The 23,430-nt window shown below is 42.1% G+C and overlaps 1 protein-coding gene across 24 annotated transcripts in view; it reads right to left on the reverse strand.

Annotated features, from left to right (window-relative positions):
- Positions 1-22,557, reverse strand: part of SPTB (spectrin beta, erythrocytic) — a 92,395-nt gene extending 69,838 nt beyond the window's left edge. For 4 of the 24 annotated variants that reach the window (XM_083591390.1, XM_083591404.1, XM_083591392.1 and 1 more), the window contains exons 1-2: positions 21,194-21,929; positions 18,061-18,129 (exon numbers count right to left, since the gene is read on the reverse strand). The gene's annotated coding sequence lies outside the window, so the exon portion shown is untranslated. Of the gene's footprint in view, positions 1-18,060; positions 18,130-20,693; positions 20,735-21,126; positions 21,930-22,302 lie in introns of those variants that run through there. The other 20 variants (XM_083591408.1, XM_083591386.1, XM_083591395.1 and 17 more) reach the window with 13 other exon arrangements.
- Positions 22,558-23,430: the final 873 nt, after the last annotated feature.

A 23,430-nucleotide genomic window follows, 5' to 3' on the forward strand; every position in this document is an offset into this window, starting at 1 on the left:
GTGTGTGTGCGTGTGTGTATACAGGTTTATTGTGTAAGGATGCCAAATCAACTTTAATTATGCAACCCAAATATGTTGGTATGTAATTGAATTCCACCCAAAATAGCGACAGTCTGGATACACAGAGGGAGGCAAGATTGCAAGTAAATGTGTCAGTATTGTAATAGAGCAGGCATAAGCAAACTCAGCCCTCCAGATGTTTTGGGACTACAATTCCCATCATCCCTGACCACTGGTCCTGTTAGCTAGGGATGATGAGAGTTGTAGTCCCAAAACATCTGGAGGGCTGAGTTTGCTTATGCCTGTAATAGAGCAACACACAAATGACAAAGGGTATGGAGAGTAAGCTTCCTGAGGATGAATCAATACCTGTTGTAGGACTGCTGATGTAGGGCTGATATAGGCCTGGCCATTGCAAAAGCCTGAACTGTCTAAAATAATTTTATCAAATACTTATATTTTATATAAAAAGGTAAAGGGACCCCTGACCATTAGGCCCAGTCGTGACCGACTCTGGGGTTGCAGCGCTCATCTCGCTTTATTGGCCGAGGGAGCCGGCGTACAGCTTCCAGGTCATGTGGGCAGCATGACTAAGCCTCTTCTGGCAAACCAGAGCAGTGCACGGAAACGCCATTTTCCTTCCTGCCGGAGCGGTACCTATTTATCTACTTGCACTTTGACGTGCTTTCGAACAACTAAGTTGGCAGGAGCAGGGACCGAGCAACGGGAGCTCACCCCGTTGGGGGATTCGAACCGCCAACCTTCTGATCAGCAAGTCCTAGGCTCTGTGGTTTAACCCACAGCGCCACCCGCATCCCTATATTTTATATAAGCAGAGGCAAAATCTGCAAAGTTAATGTCTAAATTTTGTTAGTCTTACTTTTGGTTCAACGTGGGTAGGACTCTTCCTATTCTCCTTGCCCAAGGAAAAAAAGGCAAGAGCAGCTTCTCCTCAGTTGTTTTTCAATGGGGAGGGGATTGTGCCTTTATTTGAGTAATAAGATTGCATAAGAGATGCCAAGGGGATAGGTTGCAGCTGTGCTATATATGCATACCATCTCCTTGAATAGAATCCAATTTCAGAGCCTACCTCTTTCTTCCTTGGGTTAGAGAAAGCCTTTTACAGACCTGTGTTTTATAGTCTTACTAGGGACTTGTACTGTAACTCTTTTTAATAAACCTGCATGAAGATTTTTCTGAAAGGTGGTTCGTACGTCAAGATAAACCATGGTTTATTGCAATTGGAACGAGCTGCAGCAAGACTCAGGTTTGCACTCTCCCCCTTCCATCTCCTCTGTGGCTTTCAGTTTTGGTTAACCGCAGTGCAGCATTGCATCCAAACTGTAATCTGCAGTTAATCTTAATCAGGCATAGGCAAACTCAGCCCTCCAGATGTTTTTGGCCTACGACTCCCATGATCCCTAGCTAACAGGACCAATGGTCAGGGATGATGGGAATTGTAGTCCCAAAACATCTGGAGGGCCGAGTTTGCCTATGCCTGATTTTAATTATGGTTTGTTGCAACAAACCAGCTCCATTATTCATGGTTTGAAGTTGAAGGCTCGCTACAAACAAATGATAGTTAAGATTAAACACAATTTCGCTTTAGATGAAATGACAAGCTATGGTGAATCTAAAGCAAGCAAAAACTTTCTGAATCCTCCTTACATCTGTACTAGAAAAGGAAAACAAGGGCATACAGTAGAGTGCAAGACAAGGCTTACTGTGGATTATTCCCATCATGATACAAAATGGTTTGTGGTGATCCCAAACTGGCCCACAAAGGGTTTGTGGGGTTTTTAAAACTGCACATTCAATTTTGATGGAAATCATTAAATAGCTCATACTGATGAGAGAAGTGGAACCAAACTAGAGAAGAGAAGACATCATTTATGCAATTATTGCATAAATGCAATAATGTGAATGGTGTTTTAAAGTGAACAGCTGATGTGAGGGCACAATATGGATTGAGCACCTAGCATGGGGAATAGTGGGTCTCGCTTTGCTACGCCCCATCCCCAGCTGAGACCCTGATCTAGCGCTGGCTCCCTGTATCTGCTATTTTCATTGGTGGGATCTTCCATTTGCATAATGGAAGCTGTTATTCCGATGCACCCAATGCATGCCCCCGCCCCCCGTGATAATGACTAGATAATGACTACAACATAAGGACTATGAAGAGTAAACAGCTAAAGCTACCCATATGCCAGGGGTTTCCTGTCACTTGTTGTTTATTTTTAAGTCCTTCCCTCAGTTGCTAATTGCATGAATGGTGTCTCATTTAGTTTGGCCCTTAAGTAGATCTCTGCTGGAAAACTATGCAAGTCAAACAGGCCTGTTCCTCTCTCCACTTTGCTTTTCAAACCAATTCTGTTCAATTAAGGATTCTCTTTGAAAATGGTTTTCCTATTATTAGTATACTTCTCATAGAGCTTGACAGGGACTGAGAGGAGAGAGTTTCTTTGTACCTGACAGTTCTCTGAGAATCTTCAATGCAGCATTTCCATTTAATATAGCTTGGGTTTCCCACAGAGCAAAAAAGGAAAACATTCTTTAGCACAAGAAAAATGGGATGGTCAAACAATAAAATAGACAAAAAGTATTGGGACAGGGAGTAAAATTCTTCTAATGGAACTCCTTCAACTCATTAGATTTAATTTGTGATCAAAGTAAAATTAAAACAGGGCTTTTAAATGCAACATTATTATGACAACATACATATTGTAATTTATTAGTTGCTTTCATTATGTATGAAGATTAAAATGCCCAGTTTTTAATTTATGGAACAGTACAAACCTATAAGGTAAACTGCAATTTATCTTACTTGTTTTTTTGAATTTGAACATGATTTTTAATATGAATGCTTTAAAAAAATTTTTTGCTATTGCATACTCTGTGTTGAAATTGTGAAATGCACACTGTAAATTAAAGGTAGTTAATGGAAAGTTGCATAAGCTGCTAGTTGAAATATAGATAAGGTCAGGGACTAATTTGAACAATTTTAATCCACTTGGTTCTTCATTTGCATAAATGAATAGCTTTCAGAAGGATCTCACACATTTCTCTAACCTTAAGTACAATATGAAACTTTCTCACGGTAGTAATGGACCTAAGCATGCAGAAACAGCTCAGTCTTAAAGCCAGAGAAATTATTATCACCTGTGAAATATTATAGTAGTGCATACAAAGAGAACAATAACCATACTCTGGTATTATGCACAACATATAGCCTAGGATCTCATATGGCAAACTCACACAGCAATTCCCATACCAAAGCCTGCCATCTCTCATTGTTTACAGAAGAAAGTGTAGATTTAGAACCCTGGCATCAGGCAGTAACCTGACAATATGCTTTAATCTCCACTGCATCCTTTCATCCCAGAGCACTTTACTTGCTAATGCATGTTGCACAAAGGGACCGCTTCATCCAACTATAAGTATGTCCTCATCTTTAAGAAGACAGCATTCTAATTGCAGAGGAATATTTTCTTATAGATTAAAATAGGAAATTACTATTATTATAATTATTCACCCTGAGGTTCCAAGGCAGGCAAAAAATACTGAAGACTTATTTCACATAATGTGTATACAACCATAACTCAAATTATGATTGGGAGGAAGATGCAGCACCCTTGCTCTGGTAGAATGAATACTGCATCAAATATGTGCTCAGACATGGAAAAAAAGAGACAAACATAGAACATGTAAAATATATTTAAAAATGGAAAAATTACAGACATGTCCACCTTGTCAGGTTGCTCACCAGGGCAAGTCGGTTTGAGTATATCTCAGTGATCCTTGCCTGACTGCACTGGCTGCCAATCAATTTCCAGGCTCAATTCAAAGTGCTGGTTCTGACCTATAAAGCCTTAAGGGGCTCAAGACCACAATACCTCAAGGACCACCTCTGCTCATATGAACCAACCCAAACCCTGTGATCATCTTCTGAAGCATTTCTTCATGTGTTTCCTCTACTAGAGGTCTAGAGGCTAGCAACACAAGAAGGGGCCTTTTCTGTGTTGGCTCCCTGTTTGTGGAATGCTCTCCCCAGGGAGGCTTACCCAATGCCTTATTACATATCTTTAGGCACCAGGCAAGTATGTTTTTCTATAACCAGGTCTTTGGCTGATTAAACAATCTACAGCCTTTTAAATATGTATGTAGGCCAGGGGGAGGGTTATTGGTTCAATTTTGTTCCTTTTGTTATGTATTTTGTGTTCTCTTCAGATGAAAGGTGCTATACAAATTTAATAAATAATAACAATAACACTATCCATTAATCAGGGCAATGTCTGCATACAATATGGACATGGAGGAAAATCAACTCAAATGGGAGAAAGCTGGAGCATATCCATTACATCACTATATTCTCAGTGTGCAAGATACACAAAAGGCTAAGCAGCAGCTGAAAGTGCAGCCAAGTCCACAGAAGATTGCTTGCTCAAATCTCCCACTAGCAGAACACATTACAGTAGCTGAATTCTACCCATTACCTTTCCCCCAGCCCAAAATAAATATTATACAGTAGGTTTGTACAAAGTGCTCTCTTTGCATACAAAGTGTCCTTTCTTTTCATCCCCCCCCCCAAAAAAAATCTCCCCCATGCAAAGCTGAAGTGTACATGACATAACGCCAGACAGACCCTATAATCTGAGATGATCTCCACATGTGGGTGCTATATACGGATGGTGCCAGTTGTGCTGTGACAGCCTGAGCTGGGCAGTCATTAACACAGGAGGGAAATTTGTGCCAGGTTTGGGGTTTCATATCAATGTGGCTCTGAACTGAATGGATATGCAGTCTGGCGTGTGTGCTCCTTGACTGTCAGAGTCACAACTCCACCACATTTTAGCCATTCCACAGGCCTGTTTCCACTGGGAAAAGAGCTCCACTGTCAGGATGCTCTACCTTTCACTAGCTTACTTGTCATGGCATCAGCTTATCCAGTGTTAGCCAGTGTAGTGAGGTTTCTGCCGCCGGCAGATATTCAGTATAAGGTTGCTCATGAAGCTTCTGAGTCATTTTGTTAATTTTTATAAGTTCTAAATAATAATAATAATAATAATAATAATAATAATAATAATAATATATTATTATTATTATTTATACCCCGCCCATCTGGCTGGGTTTCCCCAGCCACTCTGGGCAGCTTCCAACAGAATATTAAAATACAATAGTCTATTAAACATTAAAAGCTTCCCTAAACAGCATATGTAAAAACATATGGATATGTTTTTACAAAATTTATTAATTGCAGCAAAATCATATTAGCAAAGCACTGAAAACCTGCTGCCTTATCTCCTGTTTCAGGGCAGCTAAGAAATTTATTTGATATAACAGAAGTACAAAATATTTTATGGCTCTTGTACATTTGCAACTAATTATTTTGCAAATAAGAAGCAAGGCTCCCATTCATAAAATACTGGAATGCAAATTCAAATTAACATTCATATTTCTTTTAAAATGGGGGAGGGGAACTGAGGGAGAATAGTGCTCTTATACCCATGCCCTGGAAAATAGGTAGCTGTGCAAATAATTCCTCAAACTGTGACCCTTTTATGACATGCATAAAATCATAGAGTGACAAGCAAGCTCCAGATCAGGAGCAGCCAAAATGGTGCCCTCCAGATGTTGTTGAACTACAACTCCCATCATCCCTGGCTGTAGCTGATGGGAGTTGGAGTCCAACAACTTCTGGAGGGCATCGTGCTGGCTCTCTCTGCTCTAGATCAATCCAGCTGGGAATATTCCGAATAACCCCACCTGGATTCAGGAGTTAGTAGACTTTGGAATCGGCCACAATATAAACTGTATTGGTTTTAAGTACTGAGAAGCAGCTACCTTTTGCCCACAAATGCAAACACATTCATCTGGCTCCCTTTCCCTCATTCTCTGATGCAGAGTTCCTAAGTGTTTCTCATGCAGAATCTTCAGACAGCATGCAATTCCATAAATAGCAACCATCTCTGACCCAGGCCTCCACAGCATGCAAGGGAGAGACTAAGTGGTTTGATAATACCAGTGCAAATATAAAACACCAATCTTGGCAAAGCACCAGAAAGTTAAAGCCCATAAAAGTGCCGATTTTTTGGACATTCTCAGAGTTACAGCCTGAGAGACAGACTCTACAAAATAACAGGCAGTTTTCAAATGTATGTTTAAATTGGCTTGTGCAAATGAGCAACCATAGAGGCTTTGCTCCTTTTGGAAGAGGTAGCAGTTCTGACATGCAACATTCCCTTTGATCTCTTCCCCACTCACCACACACACCTGGATACTGTGTCTCTGCACCATCTCAAGGTTTCTATCACAGCTCCACTTTCTCTTTTGCCACTCTACCATCATGCTACATGGCTATCATTTGATTGCATCAATAATGCTTGATTCAAGGCCAGTCCTGTTATAAAGGGTGTATGTATACAACCTCAGAGGTTTGTTTTTAGGCAGGAGCAGGGAGCAGAGAACTGCTGTAATATCCCCTTGTGGCCTTTAGAATCAACATCTAGAAACATGTCCCTATCTAGTTTCTGAAATACTTCAGATCATTATTCAGGTTAACTTTTGTCAGCAATTCTCTGAGGACTAACAGCAGGTTTGGCCTTGGGAACAATAAATGCATTTTGGCTCAGTGACAGCTGGTTCTCTTTATTTTTGGAGGAGGGGACAAGGTTGGGCTGGCAGCTTCAGCTTGTGTCCTAGACTCTGAGAAAGCCTTAGCCAGCAAATTACCCCTGACAAAGAAGTTAATATTGCCACTTCAGCAAGATGTCCCCACCCCTTCACCTCCCTGAGAAATCTCTACATTCCATAATTCTAGAGGCAGAAAGGCTCAACAATAGATATGTGGCAGCACACAGGAAGGTAACAAGAAATCAAGATGACCGGATGTGAAAGCTGCCTGGAATAAAGTGATTGCTATGCTCCCTCGGTCTCATCGTCATCTCTCTCACAAACACAGTAGAAAATGGAAAGCAAACTACTACAGGGTGGCAACTTCCACCTGCCATTGTTCCACCCTCCTGCCCATTGGAGCTAGGGTTCCGTAGAGAAGAGTTTCTAGCCTTTGGGGTCTTGGTATAAACAGGAAATTGCTAGGTACTAACTTTGGAGATAATACGGAATATCATTTACTGACCTATTGGTGTGCTTTAGGCTCAATTAATTTTTATTTACTTGTGTTTTAAATGAATTGTTAACTGTTTAATTGTTAGTGTTATGCTGTAGCAATATTATAGTTTTTATTTTGCATTATTGTCCTTGTCCTAATGCACCCTCTCCCTTCCACTCTGGCTAATACAGCTGCGGCAGAAGACCCACTGTGCTGTGCCCACCCCCAGCCCCTCCTGGGATTCTTCTACCCAACTATGACTATTTGGATTGGAGCTGCAGTTATATTTGGATTAGCATTTTCAGATATGCTGTGATTTGTTTTGTGGCACATGTACCTCAAAAAATAGATTAAAAATACATTGAATAATGATTCTGTGATTAAATACAATGTGGTCATAGTAAACCCTCAGCAATTTGCCTTGCTTTTGACTCATGGCCAGGAATATGAATGATGTCCATTCTTTTTTCTTCATGACTAAGAAGTGGGTCACAACTCAGTATTTTTCTGTGGGTGCAGTGAGTGTTGTTATTGTTTCCTGAATTGCGTTACCATACTTATTGCATCATTTCTCAAATATTTAAACTGCGTTAACTTCAGCTCAATAATACAATGTATGTTTCCTCCCAGTTCAGTCAAAGCTAGCAGTAATGAGGCACCATAAACCTTCTTCTGAACATACCACCATCTGCCATATCTTATTCCACCCATGGAAACTTAGTCTCAATAGGCAAGTATGCTAAGATGCATATCCCAATGCTTCCCTGTATGTTAAGAAATACTGTTTTAAAGCGAATCTAATGTGCCCTTGAATCTAATGCGCACCTCATGAAACCAATAAGGTATTTGCTGGCAAATGCAAATGCGGCATCAAATCTAATGTGCACCCTAGATGTCATTTAGTCAAAAAGTGTGCATTACATTTGAGTAAATACGGTATATATTCTTATATATCACAGATGCCAACTTGAAGGTATCCTTACAATTACCGGTAATTAATAAATATGCCCAGTAACCAAGATACTAGTTTATCTTTTGATAATGCCTCCCTACTTAATAATTGCTTAAGATTCTTTTAGTATATTTGGGCTAGCAGTAAACAGCATGGTAACTGGCACAACCCTTGCAGGTGTCAGGCATGCCAATTTGATGTGTGCGAAGCTCACAAATCCTTTCATTGTTTAGAGTGCAGACCATGGACTAGAATCCATGCAAAAAAACAGACACACAGAGAAGTGCTGGTTTTACCATTTGGCACGACAGCAATTCTAGTCCACACATTCTTGTCCTTGAGAAATGCCTTGAGTATAGAAACTAACTTTCTGAAACAAGACAGCTGTTTCTTTGAATAGCCAGCAACATATGAAGCGTCTATTGCTCTCTATGAAGGACATTCTCTTCCCCACATTTTTACATTATCATATTATGTTTACAGGAGCTAGAGATAAGTAGACAGAGTATCTGTACATTCCCAGGCTTTTTATTTATTTAAACAGATTTAAATGAGGGTAGATACCGTAGCAGGTGGAGTCAAAATCTATTAAATAAAAATTAAAAAACAGATACAAGTTATTATGCCAATCTTGAGGTTCTTTAGAAATCATAACCTAAGAAAGTGGGTTAAAGTCTTTTAGGTAAAAATAATAATAATGAAGTCGACTTAAGTGATTATGCAAATCACAAAACTATTTCAAAATCATTTCCGAACAATAACCTGAGTAGAATGTCCTGAGGAAAGTCCTGTCCTGAGGAAACCTGAATCTGAGGAAAGAGTAAAATAGAACAAAATCTGCAAGACACAAGCTTTGTGTCTTTTCTTATATCACAACAGGCACCTGATTTTCTTAATGTAGTGTCAGGGTTCAACTCTTACCAGAGCTCATATGAAGGTCTCTTCAGCTGGGGAGCAGATCCTGAGGAGCCACTGAAGCTGGACATCCCTGACTGGATGTCCTCCCCACAACACTGCCTGGATTACTACACAGCTCTCAGACTCACCCGCCATCTCCCCCAAGGTCCACAGGAACAGAGAAGATGGTGAGCTAAGCAGGAACTTCAGAAATACTGCTGCCAAAGTGCCCATATAATTGCCTGAGACATTACATGGAAGCACCTGCATGGATCATGGCCCAAGAGCCTGGAAAGGGTGAGCCTCCAGCTCCTACATAAATTTCAAGGCTGAGCTACTTCATTGCTGCAAAAGCAGATCCAGTCTTCCAGGTCTGGAGCAACAACACTTGGCTGGATCTCATTATTCAAACATATGTTTGTTGTTAACACTGAAATACAAAATTATTAATTTCATTATGAAAGCGTAAATCATTTGAGCTGTGCATGTTAAATTGCCCTAGGATGGCTAGTGATGGTGCAGAACATTCATTCTTTTGTTTTCTTTACCACTTAGTGCAAATACTCATTTGTTTTGCTTTAGAATGAATGAATGCTTGTATGTTTTAAAATACATTTTATTGAGAGTTGGGATTCAATAGATTTCTGCCACCTTCTTAAGAATTGTCTTATAAATTGGTTCATGCTTTAGAAGAAGAGAACAGTTTGGATTTGATATCCCGTTTTATCACTACCCGAAGGAGTCTTAAAGTGGCTAACATTCTCCTTTCCCTTCCTCCCCCACAACAAACACTCTGTGAGGTGAGTGGGGCTGAGAGACTTCAAAGAAGTGTGACTAGCCCAAGGTCACCCAGCAGCTGCATGTGGAGGAGCAGAGACACAAACCCGGTTCACCAGATTACGAGTCTACCGCTCTTAACCACTACACAACACTGATATTTGGGCTTATCTGAGCAGCTGATGAGTCCAAAGAGACTTAAGCCAGAAAGGACTTTAGGTTCTTCATAGGCCCTGGCTTCCAGATGGAGGCCTTATATCGCAATTTTTGTTTGTGTGCATTTTAAGATTTGAAACCATTCCAACCCAGTGGGTCATTAGAAGAACTTGTAACTAAGAACTTTCACCAGTGTTTGATTATTTCCTCTTCCCTCACAATCCATTTTCACTGTGTGCTATTTTAGGCTCAACACATAAGGGTATAAACAGCCTTGTTTATAGTGATCTGGAAGCTGCCCTGGTAATCAGTTTTGGCTGGAGAGTGGGATTTTAATTTTTTATTTTATTTTTAAAGACAAATCTTTAAATAACTGATTGGGCTCAAGAACTACAAAATGGCTAAACAGGATCTCAACCACACTAACTGATTGTCATTGTCTGCTGGTACAGCCTGTTTGTACCACTAGAAAGAGTAGCTCTCACAATGAAAGAAAAATGGGGTTTGGAAGATTGGTTCATACATGTGTCACGCTTTTTCTATTGCATGAAAGCAGTTTGTGGACCTGCTTCTCCAAAGAGACATTAAAGTTTTGGTCTTTCTTTCTGAGAGAGAAAACCTGGCTAAATTTAAGTGGTGCCACTTTTAATACATTTGAGCTCAAAGGTCTGAAAAACATTTCTTTTCTACAAAATATTTTTTTAAAAAAAGCGAATTCAGACAGTCTCAGATGGAAAATGCAACCTGTATACAATGACTTTATTTTATGGGGATTAGTATATGGACTCATTAAAAAGAAAAAGAAAACTGAATTCCAAGCACCTTTTGTGCTCACTGTGATAAGATGATTCAGTTCAGCTGTAAAGTGCAACCCTTTTCCCGATCTTTGCTACTGTCTTATAATTGTCCAATGATGTTATGTAGCTCTTGCTTCTGCACTTTCCTTGCACAAATGGAAGAGAATTACTAGCTAACTCCAATCATACCAGTATCGGAAGCAGCCTTTGAATTCTATAACAAGGACACTCCATTTTTAGGTGAGAATACTGAAAAATACTTAAAGGTGAACAAAGCAAGGAAGTGTGCCTGAAATCCTACACAGACTTATCTGGAAGAAAGTCTCACTGAGTTTCTGAATAGTATAGGATTTGCACTGTATACCTATTTACCTGGGAGTATGGCCTGCTTCACTGAATGGAGCTTATTTCTGACTGTATAGGATTTCTGCATAGGATTACACTGTGCACTATTGTCATTCACAGTGATTTATAGTTTCTGGGATCGTGCTGAGCAGAAATCTCATTGTAGCAGAGTTTCTGTGTGCATGTGTAACAGAATTCCATAGCACCACAGGCTGTACTACAGGCACTTACACCCCAAGGGGCACATTTGACTCCCATCTGGAATTAAAAGTTTTATTGAACAAAATTAAGCTGGGAATTAATTAAGACTATGTCGTCCTGCAGAGCTTGTGTCTTTAAATTTGGCAGGCACTGGTCTAGAAGTGTTGTCATGCTGTTTGGTGCTGCTATCTCTCCCTCTTTGCATTTGTGTAGTTTCATATCAAAGCCACATGCTACATTTACTACATCAATATAAATGCACTATTAGACCATCATCTCCTCTGGAGTACAGGGCTCCCTCTCCTTTCAGCCAAAAGGAAGTGCAGAAAAGTGAATAGAGTATTATTCTCATCTCTGCTCAGCTATCAAGCTCCCTAGGTGGCCTTGGGCAAGTCTCTTTCAACCAAAATCAGCGGGCAGTTCAAAGTTTTAAAAATGCCACTCAGAGCTCCTTGGAGGAAGGAAAGGTTACAAATGAAACAAACAAATTAATTAACAGACACAGAGCTTGGTCAGACAGGGCAAGCAGAAACATAGATAAAGCAATTAATCCATAGTGAATGGTTGGATGAAACAAAGGCAGTCTCAAAACTCCTCTGAACTACTAAGCTCTCCCCTGTCCTATTAAAAATCAGTTAATTTTTCCTGACTATATTAACTCATCCATCATGGCAGTGACACTGCCCTACTACAAAGTAAAGCCAAGGGGAGCAGTAATTTAGCAAATAATCCCTCTTGAGCTGCAGGAGTAGTGAGCAAAGGAAGCATTGGGCTAAGACCTGTTAATACACAAAACAGTTTCTCAGGAGCAAACAAACTGCAAAGCGGATATTGTAATTCTAACCTACATACAGTACATTCCAAAAAGGCACACCGACTGGAGTGTCCTGTGTCAATTAATCTGCAACAGCGTGGAACAAACACAAATGCTCCGCATACATCTTACACTAAAAATAGATGTGTTACATAAAACAAAACAGCATCTCTCACACACATACACAAAATGCCTTGGAAATTTCCCCTTACACACACAACCGTCTCACAAATTTCAGTGCTGCCATCTCTCATAATTTATATTACATGTCCAAATCTCTTTCAGAGAGGCTAGTAGAATTCCATTCCTGGAGTCAAGTGTGCCTGTCTTCTTTTAATTTAGGGTCCACATGCATCAAGGTCAACAGATTCCATAGCACAGAATGATACGAACAACTGGTGAGACCTAGGCCGGTGTCAGTATGCTCAAAAACTCCACCCCGATGTCTCACTATGATTTTTAAACTCAGTCAAACACACCTCCTAGGTTTACCACCTGTATACTAAGCTAGAATTGCAAGACCACATCAAGAGGCATTTTGGGTGGCTGCTCTTCAACTTCTTCTGAAAAAGAAAATCCAAGTCTGGTTCTTTCAAGAATAGTGTTTTTCTTTCGTTCTTGGTATCAGCTCATTTGAGATAGTCAAGGGTTAGACTAGTCAGCGAAGGTAGCTACCGTACTTGATTTACGGTAATTGGATGGTTTTATAAACCTATTTTTACTTTTACATATTGCTACCTGCCGTGAACCTTTGGCATGAGGTGAGCTACAATTTAATAGAAGGATTTTTATTATTTAAAAATCCCTAACTTCACAGCATGTGGTATCACACTTGCTTTGATGCAATGTAATTTAACCTCCAATAAATGATTCAGGATGAATACTCAACATACATAATAACGTATCTCGATTCTGTAAAGGAATTAAACTTCTATGTTCAAAATAAATTATGCAAACTAATATGACTTATAAAACTTTTAACTTGCAACTCTGCTGCAGAATTTAATTTGAAACTGATTATTTCAAAAATTGCTCCTGGATTTGTCTTTGAAAGAAACGTATACTCTGGGTCCAAAGAACCATGAGCAGAAGGAGAAAATATTGATAGTGGTGTTCTGAAAGCTCTTGAACAAGTGCTAGCAGACTCCTCACGGTGTAGTGCCGCAATGTATTGAGGGTTCTGTTACAGTATGAGCAACATGGTGAAGAATACAAGATGTAAACTCTACAGTGGGCCCTAACAAGGTCTGAAGAAAGAGCTTGTGCAAAGTCACACAGACTTCTGATCTCATGACATGTTCTTCATTAAGGCTGGAAAAAGTGCTTCTGCTTTCAGAAGAGACCTTCAAATTCACGTTCATGTGTGGTATGAGAACAGCTAGGTAACGCTGATAGAAATGTAGCTTTAAAAAATCACTCTATGAGAGGAACCCATGAAGAGAACAGAAGCTCCATATTGTGAACCCTTTGGGGATATTGCTAAGTAATGCCAAAACAATCCTTAACCAGAGGAGCTGCGTTTAAAAAGAATAAATTTTGATTCCTATGAATTCAAAACCTGTTTCAAGATCGAAAATGCTACACCAAATTCGCCTTATGAAGCATGACTGAAGATTAAGGACTCAAGATTTACCTTTCCATTTGTCTCTTTATTAGGCTAGACACAACAGTTAAGAGAATCATGTGTGCACACATACACACAAACAAAAACCTGCAAAACGACATAGTTGTGTTGCAGCAAATCATCAATAAGATCCACAAAGATGATTAATTAAGGAAGGGTAGCATCTGGGAATTTACAACACCAGAGGTAATTCTTCAAATGATTTTACAGTGGACAAGCAATTTAATGCAAGTTTCCAATGCTGTGGTATAGCCAAAGAGACTAATGTGGTCTCTGGTTGTATTAACATCGAGTAATGAGAACATAAAACAATTTACCCCTGTTAATTGTTTACAGCAGTGGCAAGATTCCTTCTATAATATTGCACAGAGTTCTGTGTTCCACATTTAAAAGAAACTGGAAAACTGGAGAGATTACAGAAGAGGCGCTACAATAGTTAAGTCTGACAACAGCAAATGAAAAAAAAAAACTTTATTTTGCCTGTCCAGTGCAAAACCACTTTTCTCTCTCATATATATAGTAAATTGGATTAATCTATGACCCATCAAACCACACACTGACACAGCTCAATATCTATGTATGCCATCCCACCAGAAGCAGTAAACCACCTGTTTTTGCAGCCTGTCTGGGGATGTGGAAGAGGAGTGTTGCCAATCATTTGGCAGGACACAATTCACGGCTGGTGGGTTGTGTTTGACCTTATGGAACACAAGTTGTGCTGGGCTCCATTAGGAAGCTCAGCCCATTGATGAGGTTAATGTGTGTTTTCTGTACTCAAGTTCTACCGAGGGAAGTGACATCTAGTGCTTACAGATTAGAAATCTGACACAAGGCTCATGAAAGCTAGCAGTTAAAATATGTATATTATGATACATGAGGATTATGTGGCTGGAGTTTCCCTCAACCCCCACACCCATTTCTTAAAAAGTAGTCACAGGGTGTGGGGCAATTTGGATTTGGGATGTGGTAGGGGGGAAGGGATCTAACTATTTGAACCTGTATTTATTCTAATCTCTTCCCAAGAATGCTATTGACTATAAAGAGGGAAACATACGAACACTGTGTACTTGTTAAGGCTTCCTCTTTGCACCCAACAGCACTTTCAGAGGGAAATTTGGATTGGGGCTGCAGCACACACACAAACTGAAGTCCTAATCTTGCCACTGGTCATTCTCCCCTCCATTTTCCTCAAGTAAGGCCAGCACGTATACTGCTAGCTCCTGAATCCACCAACCTCTTGAAAAGCATGGTCTGGCAAGAAATTTGGAAAAGCTCAGGACAGATTTCCACCAAGAGATATCCATCTATGCCTGCTCCAATGTCTACCAACAACCCACCCCCCAAAGGTGTCACACTAGGTACCTTCCAAATATCATATGGGTGCAGATTAATCAAAAGGAGCAGGTGCCACTGAAGACAATGCATGAGGCATCCCTTCCAGATCAGGGGTACATTTGATCCCCCAGTGACCCTTGGAAAACCTGCAACTGGCTTTCCTTACAGCTTTACTCTTGAGAAGATGAAAACACCTTGTTGTGAGTAATTCACATAGAAGCATACAGGCTTGAGTCACCCAGCTCCATTTGTTTTCATTCTGTTTTGTCCAATTGTCTTCTTACCTTCTCTTGTTTATTCTTAATAAAAAGTCTAATATAATTTGGCTGCTGGGGTTTGAAGTGTGGTTTTGCCAAAACAGTGATTCTGGTAATTTCCCACATGTGCTACTAGGGAAGAAGAGTGGGTTTCATGGAGAGGCAGTTGGATGTGGATGCTAACAGAGGGAACTGGCTCGGAAATACAGGGTGTTTGTCTCAGGACAGCAGGCACCAATACTTCTTTGAGCACCCCAGGTTTCCCTCCCATGTGGAGCTGTAAGTCTGAAATAGAGCAGTGGGGGCAGCAACTATTGGGAAATTAAGAGACAATTGGCCAGCAATTGGCTGTTATGCAGCAGTTGCGCAAGGAAGGTTGCCAGCAGTTCTTCCTAGCCTTCTCCCCTTTTGTTACAACCACAAAAACTCCTTTTCTTTTCAAGAAAAAAAAGGAGAGAGTTCCAACCACAGGACTCCCATCCATGTTGATGACTCAGGGAAAGGCTCCAGCTCAGAGGGAACACTTTGCACACAGATGGTCCCATGTTAAATCTCCAGTTAAGGTTTGGAGTGTCTGAAACCTTGGGCAACCGCTGCCAATCAGTGTAGATAGTAATGAGCTATATGGAGTGATAGTCTGACTTGGCATAAGGAAGCTTCCTATGTTCGGATGGGGTACCCCAAGTTTGTTGTAGAATATGTTTATTGCTCTGATAATAATCTAACTGTATTTTTATTATTATTATTAAAGGAGAGAACTCATTACATAGAGTTTGGCCCATGCTGGAAAGGGCTCCCCTGCTTTTAAGATTATTATTATTTCACATACCACTGAATGCCAAAACAGCTCTACAATGGACAGAGTGAATCAGGTGTGGATTCTCCAGTAAGAAAAAGCACACAGCACTTAAAGGAATGGCTGTGTTGGCTAGCATCAGATTGGGCAACTTTAAAAACCAAATACTGTACAACAGTGAGCCAATAATGAAGGGCTTCTTGCTTTATCACACTAAATATGTTGGACTGGGTTCAGACCACTTGTATCAACTCACTAAGAATTCAAAATTTCAAACAATATAGCCTCACAATCCTTTTGTACAATTCTTTGAAAGCAGAAGAAAAGGTAACATATTATTTGCCCAGCCATTTCACAGTTTCAGTTAAAGTTCACACTGTAGCATCTGTGAAGGAGTTCCAGCTTAGACAGTAAGGCTCCAGCACATGGATCAGTATGGAAACACAAGGTTTTAGGGCCAGTCTCCTGAACCCTAAGATCAGGAGACAACCTGAGCAGACCAAGCCATATCCAGATGCGACTCTTCAACTGGAGTTGGCATATTCTCCAGCTCTAATTTCAGTATAAAACATATTGGCTAGGACCTGTATTTGGTCTGAAAACGCATTTCCTCCAGATTTTTTCCCCCTGTGTTAACAACATTTCACAAGTTGATGCATCCCATATGAAAAGAACACCCACTTGCAAGAACGTCCAGCTGGGGAAACAGTGACATAGTCTGTCAAATTCAGGTTCAGTTCCTTCATTGCTTTTCAGGGCTAGCCTGGGAATCAAACTGCATAGTAACTTCTAATTATTTAATCTAGATTGTTCACTAACTTATGAAAAACAGTATTCAGAATATTTCAGTAAAATAATGTATTTATTGAGTACTATTATAGCAACAAATGTGATTTCCCCACCGCTACCACCATCAATTACATACAAACTTAAGTCATAACAAAATAAAAGGAAAGCCATAAGTATATCCTTTCATGTCCCGGTTCAGGAAATATTTGCCAAGGTGACATAAAACAGAACAGACGCAAATCGCATCTACTTGTATGAAACATACTATTATATTAGCATGCCAGTCATCTCCAACTTTGGGGAAATAGTTCCTTGATAGATGGTTGCATGGCAGCTCAAGGCTAACGTATGAGACGAGACTAGACTAGACAGGCCTTACAAGAGTTTCAACATGTTCAGTACAATATAAAAAATAAAAAAGCAAGCCGATTCCTCCCCTCAAAAAGCTGATATGAGTTGGTATCCAACCAATATGGGTTTAGACTGATATGTTAGTAAACTATATGCATTGCACTGAGCTTCCTAAAGGAAGGGGAGGAACCACAACTCAATGGGAAGGACACATGCTTTGCCTGCAGATGATCTCCAGGTACAATCCCTGAAATCTTCTGTTAAGAAACCTCAGGTGGCAGAGTCTGCCTGAAGCCCTGGAGAGCCACTATGCTGAACCAGATGGACAAATAGTCTGCCCTGATATAAAGCAGCTCCCTATCTTATTTGAGAATGTGATGCTGCTGACCATCCCTAACCTACATACCTAAGTACTTTCTTATTTAAGGATACTTTATATGGAACATTTTCTCCTGAGTAGAAGATAAGTCACATACGAAATAGACCTTAGTCCCATCTCAATCTTCTAATACCAATAACTCCCTCCAATCACAACAGCCACCAGTCAGGGAAAGAATGCCACAGAATTTGTCAAAATTTCTCCACATCCCAGTTACAGCAGCACCACTGGAGGAAGCAAGGCAGTGTGATTGCTCAACTCCTGATGTGCCTGCCATTTGCAAGGGGCCATGGATAGTGTCAGCACAACACCATGTCTGGCACAGGGCAGTTGTGGGTCAGTCCTTTAGATTATACACAAACAATGGTGGCACAAATGGAAAAGCAGAAGATATGGATGAAAAAATCCCAGGCTAATTTTGAGGTAGCTTATTTAGGCAGTGCCACAAGACAGATGGGATCACAGGCAGGTCTGATGCTTACTGTGGAGGGAGCCCAAGATGGGCTGGCGAAGGAGGTGGATCTGGGCACTGCGAATGGTTTGTAGAGAGACTGCAGATACAACACAATGAAGAACAAAGCATAAGAACTAAGAATAGGATGTTTTTAGGCACATTATACACAATTGGTTGGTACAAGAGAGAGAGAGAGAGAGAGAGAGAGAGAGAGAGAGAGAGAGAGAGAGAGAGAAAGCTAATAATAGCACAGCCCGCAACGGTTAACAGATATTTAGGCTAAGAAAAGCAAGGGTATTTTTTTGTAAGTCCCATATCTTTTGTCTCTATATTTCTACCCCTTCTCTATATTTATGACACATTGGAGAAGATGCACAATTTGCAGAGATAGCAAGGAGTCAAATCGGGGTTTTTTAACGTATTACCAAACAATAACAGTTGTCTTTTCCCCAGACGGATAGTGTAGATTATACATAAATCAGGCACTGAATATCACACAAACCTTTTTCTTTATCAATACAGATAGGGGGAAAATAGCAACAGACTTGCTACTGGACCTTTCCTCCCTCAACAGAAGAAACATGTTTTTGGAGACTGGGAGAGAAACACTTACATTGCCCTTTTCAGTATAGATATTTGACGAAGCCCCAGACAAGATATTTATTTTATAAGTTTTGTGATAACAATAATTTATGACTCTGACCACAAATAATGAATAGGTATGAAAAATGTGTGTGTGTGTGTGTGTGTTGGAAAAGGATACATATATAATGTAGCCATAAAACTGAGAGTTAATGCTAATAGGCAGCCAGCCAGGCAGGCAGGCAGGCAAAAAGAAAGAAAGAAAGAAAGACTTTGTTCATCACTGCTTTTACAGATTATTTTGTATGTGGTTATGAATTGTACACACACACACCACAGAAATAACAAGCAGAAGCTCAATTAACACAATGCATTAAATGGTGTATGCCCAAACTCTTCTCCCCAATCAAATTTAGATGGGAACAAGTCCTCCTCAATGTCACTGATGATTTCCCCTATGACATCACAGTCCAAGGCTGCAATCCTAAACTTGTTCCCTACAATTACTTCAAAGTAAACATGCACAGTGAAATCCCTGAGACATCCACAAAGCGTATCACACAATTATCTCATATTCAAAGTTTCTGCATACATTATTTATAACCCAGGTATACCATTATTTATATCAATAGTTATTATTATTATTTTCTAATTACCTTTACTTAAAAGAAAGAAGGAAGGCAGTCCTAGGGTGAAAGATGAAATAGGAATATATATTAAGAAATAGGAATTGCAATACTATACCATTTGCAGACTGAGAACTGTTTGGCATCTAAACTGATACAGTCTTATAGTCTACAGTAACTGTATTTGTCACACCAATAAATATGAGCAGACAAAAGTTGCAGCCCAAGGTTCCCCTGCACGCCAAGCAAGTAAAATACTCTTCGTCCATTATTTGTCAGTTTCAATCCTCTGCTGTTCTGAACACTGAAGGTGCCAAACTGAAGCCTAAAGCTGTTCAGAGCAAACAAGCCCACATCTATATAGATAGGTAGGTACAGCAACCACATTAACCCACATAAACAATGCAGATCACAAGATGATGTTTAAGGCTTCAGCCTCTTGCATCATTATGCATCTCTTTATTTATTTCTCTCATAATATTTAAATACCACTTGATGGAGGTTTTTCTACAAAGCAGTGACATAACAAAGTGCATTTTTAAAAAATCTAGAAAAATGGCAAAAACTTTAAAATCAGATTGGGTTCATGACGTCTTTGCTATGCCCTTCTGACAGAATGTATGAGCTATAGAATGATTTCTGTAGAATGCGGAGAGAGATAACTTGCAACTTCAGTTTGCTTACACATGCTTATTGTGAGGACAAACAAATTCCGGGGCTAAAAAAATCCAGCACATGAAATGCTAGTTCACTATTTAGGTAAGAAGTTAAATGGAGAGTCCTGCCCTGTGCAAAAAGAAATACAGGTTAATCGTTACTGGTTTTATGTAACATCAGCACAGAAGGCTCTGTCCTTACCTTGTCTTTACTCCTGTAAACACAAACACACTTTTTCTAAAATTGAATGACTGAAAAAAGCCATATTTACAACATAAAACAATGTCTTGCCTGCACCCAACAAATGATACAAAGCTACTACAACTTGCTTACATCAACCCATGCGACCCACACATCTCCTCTATCATAGGATCTCCCCAAAACAGAGATGCTCCAATGCTGAATCCCATTAACTGAGTATTACAAATGTGTGGGACAATATAATATTGCATCACCTAGTGCTCCTTTCCAGGTTTGGGACATACATTTATACAAAAGGAAGCATGAGCAAGCCATAAATCACACGTCCAAACAGGTTCCAGGGGGCAAGTGTGCAAGAGGCAAATCCGGGAGGGGGCGGACCTCTTATTCTACTGTACGCAGCAAAAGCAACAAAGTCTTGTAACACAAGACATTTATTGTCTTGAAGGCACAAAACACCTTGCAGGGGGGAACGGTAGGAGCACAGCTGAATTCAAGCAGGCATGCTGTCTCCCAAGTCCTGACATCGACACCCCTAACATAATAGTGTGTGGGAGAAGGAGACATGGTTAGGTGTCTGGGAAAGGTTACCCACCACAAAGGCTCCCTTTCGAGATTCCACTTCCAGGTGCGCTGCTGGGAATGGGACAGTTCCAAAACCTTGTAAGAGGCAGATTCACACGCACACGCAAACTCCTAACTTTGCCTTCTCCTCAACCCCATCGCTCCCGCGCCTTTCCCGTCAGCAACCTTGGCTCGGATCTAGGGGGCAGCCGAGAATCTTAACTTCTCTTCTCAGTGGGCCAACGCCAACCCCCCGGCTGCCAGCCTAGGAGAAGGTGGGGGGCGGCGGCAATAAGGAACTGCAAGCCTTCCCCTCTCTTAATTCCCCCCTCGGTGTTCCTCACCGCCACAACATCCGTTCGCTCTTATAAGAACCCCGCCTGCTTGGGGTGGCAGATGCCTGCGACATCGCCACCTCCCCCTCCCCACCTCCTCCTTCTCCAGCAGCCCGAGCCTGGTACCACCTGCCCGACTCCATCCCTCGCCGTGCGCTCCAGGTGCCAAGCGGCGTCTCTCCCTGGTCAGACTCACCTGCCTGGGGCACCAGCAGCACAGAGCGCGGGGCGGCGGCGAGACAGAGACCCGCGGGGGCCCGGGTGGTCCTGGGAGCGCTGAGCGGAGCCGCCCTGCCAGCCGGCGATATAAATAACATTATCTGGTTGAGCAGGGACATTCCTGCCCAGGGACAGCTCTGCTGCCCGGCCCAGATAGCCCTGCTCCCTCCGGGGAGGGAACAGAGGGGGGGGGAGGCGGGCGGGCGGGGGAGGAGGCGCCTGCCCTGCAATGCAGCACAGCGGCCCCCCCAGGCCAGCGCCAGCAGCGGCACCTGGCGATGCCCAGCACAGCAGCCGCCGCCGCCGCTGGTACCTGCCTCTTGCTGCTGTTGCCCAGAGGCTGAGAGGGAGTCCTTCTCCGTTCCTCCCCAAAACAACCCCCCACCCTCACGCGCTCCCCTAAGGCGGGCGGCGCCCGGTGTAAGGCGAGAGTGTGTGAGGTCGCTTTCTCCTCAGGCACAGCAGCCCTTGCACGAGGCGCTCCAGGGAGAAGGAGGAGCAGGGAAAGCGCCGCGCGCGCTCCAGACCGCAGGAGCCACAAGCAAAGGCAGAAAGAGGCGGGGGGGGGGGCACAAGTGGGAAAAGGCGCCAGAATCTCCTCTCTCTCTCGAGGCGCGAGCGTGAACGCCAAGCTGTGAGGGAGATCTGCCCCAGGCAGGCTGGCAGCGTGCTGCTCCGGCGAGGCGGGAGTCGCCTGGGATACCCCGGGCAAATGACTGGGAGGGAGGGAGGGAGGGAAGCCGGCCTTGGCTCCTCCCGCCTCTTGCAAAAACGCGCGCCGCACCGTTAGGCGACTGACGGTGTGTTGGCTCCCCCCTTCGCCTGCCCCACCACGCGCGGCTAAAAGGCCAGCTAGGGCGCTGGCTGGGGCCGTGTCCACGGCTGCTGGGTGGCCGTATGCCAGAAAAACAGCCTCACTGGTTAAAAATAATTGGCAGTTTTCCTCACGCACACGCGCCCCGCCCGCGCGGCTGTATCTCTGCTTCCCGCTTTTTTTCCTCAGCGAGTGGAAAAGAGGAAGTTTACAGGTTCCAAGCCCCGCGCGCGCCCCCGGTGGGCTTTTGTGTGCGTTTTCGTGCTGCCCACCGAGCAAGTTGTCTCGAGAGGAGCTTCTTCCTTCCTTCACTTGCAGCAGAAATCCCAAGTCACGGCGATCGATCAAGCTGCGCTTCAGATTGCTAGCTCTGCTGCCCTCAACAATCTGTTCCGCATCAGAACCAAAGCGCGGCAGGCAGCAGAAGCAGCAATAGCTGGATCCCCAACGGCTCCTGCTACTGTACCACGGCCGCAGCAGCATTTTTCTGCGCGGCGAAACTACCAGGGAAAGGCACGCCGAGGACTGAAACGCTCCTTACAGACTCAACACGCGAGACAAGAATTTATGCAAGCGGAGGGAGGCGATTGACTCACACCTCTAAGAGCTGCAGAGACGCTCGTGGGCATCGGACGAAGGCTGAATCCGCTTTTCAGGTCCCGGCTGCAGCAGGATTGTTGCAATGCAAACTCCTGCTTCTCCCAAGTCAACAAATCCCGTTCGCTAAACGAAAGTTGCTTGTGTGGCAGACGGTCACCATTGACACAAACACATGGTTTGCTCCCATTAATGTCCTGCCGCTAAGACATGCTTAGAGGAGGTTGTGCATGCAGGAATTAATGTTCTTGATAGCTTTAGACGTTTTTAAAAAGTAATAAACAAAATTTAAGGTATTTATGTGCATAACAAAAATACTGGAATATTTTAAATGGAAACCACTGGAGCATCTTGACGCCTATTCAGGACCAAGAAGCAGAGGAACAGTCTAGAAGGAGTGGGCAGAAGATAGACGGGGATCTACCAGAACTCTGAGTGATTTCTAGAGGATCAGCAAGGATTCTGACTCCCAGTTTAAGAATAAATAACACAAGCAAAAAAAATCTCCCTTGCTCTTATCTAAATTAGGCTACTAATATGAAGAAAGCTTGGAGATGGGGTACAAGAACTAGGTTTTTACAGGGGTTTTAGGATTTACTCAGATGTGTCCTGTTCTTCAATCCTAAGGGTATGTTGTCCCACACTCAATACTATTTTCCACTTGGCTCCAGTGCAAAGATATTGTCAAGGCTGAAGTCTGCCTGCTGGTGGTCTAGAACACATCTTCTTAAGAACATAAGAAAAGCCCTCCTGGATCAGGCTAAAGTCCCATGTTTTTCACAGCTGCTTTTCTGGTGCTTATG

Source organism: Podarcis filfolensis, assembly GCF_964270895.1.
Source record: "Podarcis filfolensis genome assembly, chromosome: 1".
NCBI classification, from domain to species: Eukaryota; Metazoa; Chordata; class Lepidosauria; order Squamata; family Lacertidae; genus Podarcis; species Podarcis filfolensis.